The sequence below is a fragment of the Myotis brandtii genome, unplaced genomic scaffold (genome assembly GCF_000412655.1).
Source record: "Myotis brandtii unplaced genomic scaffold, ASM41265v1 scaffold26, whole genome shotgun sequence".
NCBI lineage: Eukaryota > Metazoa > Chordata > Mammalia > Chiroptera > Vespertilionidae > Myotis > Myotis brandtii.
In genome coordinates this window covers 926,463-933,518 of record NW_005359880.1, presented here as the reverse complement: position 1 = coordinate 933,518, position 7,056 = coordinate 926,463, and the positions used below count along the sequence as shown (strand labels likewise).

The 7,056-nt window shown below is 44.2% G+C and overlaps 1 protein-coding gene across 3 annotated transcripts in view; it reads right to left on the bottom strand.

Moving 5' to 3' along the window:
- DNAJC6 (DnaJ (Hsp40) homolog, subfamily C, member 6) overlaps nucleotides 1-7,056 on the bottom strand; it is a 117,143-nt gene that overhangs the window by 86,529 nt on the left and 23,558 nt on the right. The window lies entirely within an intron of this gene.

The following is a 7,056-nucleotide window of genomic DNA, read 5'->3' as shown; positions in this document are numbered from 1 at the left end:
CTCAACCTTCTGGCCCTTTAAATACAGTTCCTCATGTTGTGACCCAACCATAAAATTATTTTTGTTGCTACTTCATAACTGTAATGTTGCTACTGTTATGAATCATAATGTAAGTATCTGATATGCAGGATGGTCTAATGCGACCCTGTGAAAGGGTCGTTTGACCGCCAAAGGGGTCGCGACCCACAGGGTGAGAACCGCTGGTCTAGAGGGAGAGACAGGCCAGACAGACAACTCAATGTGATGACAGCTGTGATAGAGATGTGTAGGCTCCTGTAGGAGCATAGAGAATGGCCTCTCATTCAACCTATACGGCAGCGGTCGCCAACCCATGGTCCACGGACCACTGGTGGTCAGTGAGGTCCGAAAGATTGGCGACTGCTGCTTTAGGGTTTAAGGATACTGAAGCCAAACGACCCACAGGTTGAGAACCGCTGGTCTAGAGGGAGAAACAGGCCAGACAGACAACTCAATGTGACGACAGCTGTGATAGAGATGTATAGGCTGCTGTAGGAGCATAGAGAATGGCCTCTCATGCAACCTATAGGGGAGCAGTCGCCAACCCGTGGTACACGGACCACTGGTGGTCAGTGAGGTCTGAAAGATTGGCGACCGCTGCTTTAGGGTTTAAGGATACTGAAGCCAAGTCCTGAAGAATGAGTAGGTGATAACCTGAAAATGTGGACATCACAGGGTGGGGCAAAAATAGGTATACATTTGTGAGAACTCAAAACACAGATTTTAGTCTTGTATTATTATTTATTAATTATTGTATTATTTTTCCACACAGATAACTGTAAATCTACTTTTGCCCCACCTGTATTTGTTAAAAATAATTTTTGTTTCCAATCAGATCCATACTAAACAGGAAAGTATTTCAACATTCTTCATTTCTTATACTTTTTATTTAAATCAAACCTCGCCCAAAGATAGGTTTTTATTGACTTTAGAGAAAGAGAACCATCGATTGGTAGCCTCCCATACATTGTCTGACTGGAGATCGAACCTGCAACCTAGGTATGTGTCCTGACTGGGAATTGAACCCTCAGCCTTTTGGTGTATGGGATGGTGCTCCAACCAACCGAGCCACCCGGCCAGGACCATTATCCTTATACTTTTAATTGAACTACTGCTTTATAGCTTGTCATTATGAATTTGGTAAGTAAAGCCTAATGTTGGAACACTTTAGTGACTTAAGATTGGGAGTTCTGCTTTTCCGGATCCTACTTTCCATAGAAGGTGAAAGGCACACAAGAGAAATATGGGGTTTCTGGGCTAATGAACTGGGATCACTGAAGTGCCATTGGGATATCAGAGGATTACCTTTGAATGACAATCTTTTCTAGTGAATAATTCCAAGGAAGATAAAGAGAGCCAGGGCAGGTAGAGAGCTCCGCAAGTTACATATGGCTAGACGGGCGCTCTGGAATCTGCCACTTGAGAATCTGTTGACTTAGAAAGTCATTACACTTCTCTGAACATCTGTCACTCTTTCATCTAAAGACAGATGGGAAAGTCGAAGTAGATAATATTGTTTCTTTTTCAACAATCTAGCTATCACTAAGTAGCTATTTTACCTTGAACAAGTCTCCTGTCATCTCTAAGAATATGTTTCCTCATCTGATTGGAAGGGCACAGACAGCAATGGGAAGAAAAATTGCAAATATATTATCATGTTGTTTTAAGCTTCAAAGTAAAGCTCTATTATGATTCTCCTTTTATAATGGGGAACAGGCTTAAATATTGTCTAGATTTTATAGCTAGTAACAATAGTGAAGAGGTTCGATCCCAAATCCCTAGGCACATTCACATGCTGCTTACTTTACCTATTAGAATTCTGGGTAAATGAAATGAGATTACTGTCCAAGTGTTCAATCTATTACAAATAGCTATACACGTATAAGGTATTGTTAAGACTAAGCTTTAAATTCTCTAGAGGGACCTTGACACATTTTCTCCCTCAACCTTCTGGCCCTTTAAATACAGTTCCTCATGTTGTGACCCAACCATAAAATTATTTTTGTTGCTACTTCATAACTGTAATGTTGCTACTGTTATGAATCGTAATGTAAATATCTGATATGCAGGATGGTCTAATGTGACCCCTGTGAAAGGGTTGTTTGTCCGCCAAAGGGGTCTCGACCCACAGGTTGAGAACCGCTGGTCTAGAGGGAGAAACAGGCCAGACAGACAACTCAATGTGACGACAGCTGTGATAGAGATGTATAGGCTGCTGTAGGAGCATAGAGAATGGCCTCTCATGCAACCTATAGGGGAGCAGTCGCCAACCCGTGGTACACGGACCACTGGTGGTCAGTGAGGTCTGAAAGATTGGCGACCGCTGCTTTAGGGTTTAAGGATACTGAAGCCAAGTCCTGAAGAATGAGTAGGTGATAACCTGAAAATGTGGACATCACAGGGTGGGGCAAAAATAGGTATACATTTGTGAGAACTCAAAACACAGATTTTAGTCTTGTATTATTATTTATTAATTATTGTATTATTTTTCCACACAGATAACTGTAAATCTACTTTTGCCCCACCTGTATTTGTTAAAAATAATTTTTGTTTCCAATCAGATCCATACTAAACAGGAAAGTAGTTCAACATTCTTCATTTCTTATACTTTTTTTAAAATCAAACCTCACCCAAAGATAGGTTTTTATTGACTTTAGAGAGAGAGAACCATCGATTGGTTGCCTCCCGTACATTGTCTGACTGGAGATCGAACCTGCAACCTAGGTATGTGTCCTGACTGGGAATTGAACCCTCAGCCTTTTGGTGTATGGGATGGTGCTCCAACCAACCGAGCCACCCGGCCAGGACCATTATCCTTATACTTTTAATTGAACTACTGCTTTATAGCTTGTCATTATGAATTTGGTAAGTAAAGCCTAATGTTGGAACACTTTAGTGACTTAAGATTGGGAGTTCTGCTTTTCCGGATCCTACTTTCCATAGAAGGTGAAAGGCACACAAGAGAAATATGGGGTTTCTGGGCTAATGAACTGGGATCACTGAAGTGCCATTGGGATATCAGAGGATTACCTTTGAATGACAATCTTTTCTAGTGAATAATTCCAAGGAAGATAAAGAGAGCCAGGGCAGGTAGAGAGCTCCGCAAGTTACATATGGCTAGACGGGCGCTCTGGAATCTGCCACTTGAGAATCTGTTGACTTAGAAAGTCATTACACTTCTCTGAACATCTGTCACTCTTTCATCTAAAGACAGATGGGAAAGTCGAAGCAGACAATATTATTTCTTTTTCAACAATCTAGCTATCACTAAGTAGCTATTTTACCTTGAACAAGTCTCCTGTCATCTCTAAGAATATGTTTCCTCATCTGATTGGAAGGGCACAGACAGCAATGGGAAGAAAAATTGCAAATACATTATCATGTTGTTTTAAGCTTCAAAGTAAAGCTCTATTATGATTCTCCTTTTATAATGGGGAACAGGCTTAAATATTGTCTAGATTTTATAGCTAGTAACAATAGTGAAGAGGTTCGATCCCAAATCCCTAGGCACATTCACATGCTGCTTACTTTACCTATTAGAATTCTGGGTAAATGAAATGAGATTACTGTCCAAGTGTTCAATCTATTACAAATAGCTATACACGTATAAGGTATTGTTAAGACTAAGCTTTAAATTCTCTAGAGGGACCTTGACACATTTTCTCCATTCATAAACATTTCTGTTAAAGCAAAAGCCCCATGAACCACCTATCTTATGCAGCATGTCACAGCACAATCAGCTGAATGAATGGGCAGAGTACTGCTACTTTAGAAATGATCTATGAGTTTAATTAAATATCTTAAACAAATGGATAATTTACACTGCACAAGGCCACTCATTGAGGATCTTAGAAGAAAGAACTATCATTAGACAAGACAGATATAGTTGCACTAGTAAATAAAACTTGCTACCCACTGAGAAAAACCCCATTTTCTGGGCCCAATCCCTCATCCAAACCAAACAGCATCCGCCTAAATTGCATTCTCAATTGCACATATGCACCAAAACAGTCATAAAATACAGAGTAGTGCCACAACAAAGCCATAGCATTCCCCTAATTAGGAAGAGGGGGTGAATGGAGGTGGGGGGGGAGGGGAATGAATTCCTGCAACTTCTTCACATAGTGCTAGATTAAGCTGAAGAATCAACTCCTAATATTAGCATTTCAGAGATGATAATCAGTCTGCAGGCGGACGCTCTATCCACTGAGCCAAACAAGTTTGAGCGTAAACACCTTTTCTGACCACACACTGGCTAAGCTCCCTGTACGCCACCACTTGCAGTGTTCTAGGTAACTTGAGTGAGTATGCAAATTAACCGGACAAAGATGGCAGGCTAATTTGCATACATAGGTGCCAAGCGGCCTGGGTCCTGGGAACATCCTTGGAACCCAGGCTGCTCTGAGCCTGTAGGCCCACGTGTAGGCCCTGAGTGGCCAGGGTCCCAGAACACCCCGGCCAGGAGTGGCCTACAGGCGTCGGCACCAAGCAACCCGGGTCCTGGGACAAGCAGCCGGGGGCGCCAAGCACAAGCGGCCATGGGGCGGGAACTTCCGCCACAAGTTTCTACCCCACATGCGCCTGCGCCTGCGCCAAGCCGCCCAGGTCCCAGGACACCAAGCAGGCTGGGTCCGGGACAAGAAGCCAGGGGTTGAGCCTGTAGGCCCACGTGTAGGCCCTGAGTGGCCAGGGTCCCAGAACACCCCGGCCAGGAGTGGCCTACAGGCGTCGGCACCAAGCAACCCGGGTCCCGGGACAAGCAGCCGGGGGCGCCAAGCACAAGCGGCCATGGGGCGGGAACTTCCGCCGCAAGTTTCTACCCCACAGCTGCTTGAGCATGCGCCTGCGCCAAGCCGCCCAGGTCCCAGGACACCAAGCAGGCTGGGTCCGGGACAAGAAGCCAGGGGCGCCAAGCAGGCTGGGTCCCAGGACAAGCGGTCGGGGGCACCAAGTGGGCTGGGTCCCAGGACAAGCAGCCAGGGGCACCAAGCACAAGTGGCCACGCCAAGCGGCCCGGGTCCTGAGACACCAAGCAGGCTGGGTCCCAGGACAAGCAGCCGGGGGCGCCAAGTGGGCTGGGTCCTGGGACAAGCGGCTGGGGTGCCAAGTGCAAGCGGCCATGCCAACCAGCCCAGGTCCATGTCCCCCAGCCCAGTGGACACAGCGAACGTGGGGCCGCTGGGCTTGGGGGCATGCCCCCGGCTGGACACACCCCTAGCTCAGTGGACACAATGCAGGGGATCCTCTGCGCATGGGCTGCACCGGGCCCCTAGTTATTAATAAAATGCTTTCCCATTATAATAGTTTATCAAGGCAATTCATTTTTCTTTCAACTTATTGAAAAACTGATTTATTGAAAAAAGATAATCTTCAAAAAAACAGGACTTACCATAGGGGGCTGTGTGTTTGAGTTACTGTCCCCTAGAGGCCAAAAGTGTCTCTCTAATTCCCCACAGTGCTTAGCACAGTACCTGGCAAATAACAAGCTCAGGAAATACATGTTGAATTTATTCTAGAATGTAACATATTTTTAAAAAAATTCTAATTCCAAAAGTGAAAATCCTTATAAAAGTTTAATACACAAAATTTCATAATTCTTTCATTTCCCTGAAGTGGGGCTCCTCCATACTCATTTAGAAACTGTTCATTTTCATTTCAGTTATTTGTTTACATGTCCACTATGTTCCAGAAAGGATTACAGTGGCATTATTTGGAGTACATGAATCTTTATTAAGATTTAAAGGAGACAATATCTAGTCTAAAGATGGTTTGGATTTTGATATATCACAGATTTGGAAAAACATAAATCAAATAACCATGTACAACATCAATACCAAAGCTCTTGAAACCATCAGTCCCATCTTAGCTTCAATTTAAAATGATCCTGAGAGAACATCCCACCAATACCTTATTTAACTTCAGCAAGTGCTTGCATGGGTAAAATTCATTTTCAGGCCAGAGCAGTTGAACATTTGTTAACAATATTTCATCCCATTTATGGGATGAGAAAGAAAATGATAGCCAGGGAGTGTACACAATTAAAGAAGTAAGCATTTGTTTGCAAAGTGCAGGAATTAAATTCGGCTTGGTTTCATTACTTCCCAAACAACCTAACATGAATCTTTCCTCTGGAGTCCTCAGTTGTCCAGTATTAAAGTTATCAATGTAGAAGAAACCACTGAACACTTCAGTTGTAAGTTATCTCTATGTGAACACGCCTTGTACCCTGGTTCCTTGAAAAAGTAAGGAAACAACTATAACACGACTCCTGGTCCAACATGGATATATTACATGACTGTTTTGCTATGGGAGTCACTAAAAGAGCATTTTCAAGAGCAAAATTCAACTTGCTAAACTGCTTTATAGGAGATGGTTGCAAGCCCAGATACAAAATTTGGAAGCATTTCCACTTGCCTTACATGTAAAGGTTTATGAAATATTAATACACTCAATGCAAATGGCTAAAGAAAAACAAGCTCAAAGACAACATGAAAAAAACAACAACACACAAACTTTCATTGTGCAAATCATGAAAGCTGTGTAAGAGCTCTAAATCCCAGGTAAAAACTCAAGAAACAGCATCAACCCTAGCAGAGAGCAGAATCGAGAGGGGGTAGAGCTTTACACAATTGCAAATAACATCAGCATTACCAAAACAACTGGAATAAATACCGTCCCCAGGCTGCAAAAACAATCAAAGCACTAGCTCCTTCCTCTCTCCGGCTCCCCTAGCAGCATAGTGAAAGCAGCTGCCTCTCCCCGCCCTCCTTCCCAGCCGCTCCTCGCGCCACCCCTGCCCCTCCCCTACTCACCCCTCCTCTCCCCGGCTCCCAGCAGGTGAATTCAGCAGCCTTAGCGAGATTAAGAGGCGCTCACTACGGTCACTGGGCCTCCAGACCAATCTAACATTTCCTAGCTCCCTGGATTAGAGAAATTAGAGACGCGACACCCTGGTGGTATTAGATGCCTTGGCCTCTACCCGGGCCTTTCCCAGGCCAGGGCTGGGGTGGGGGCCTCGGGCCAGTGGACTGGGCCGCG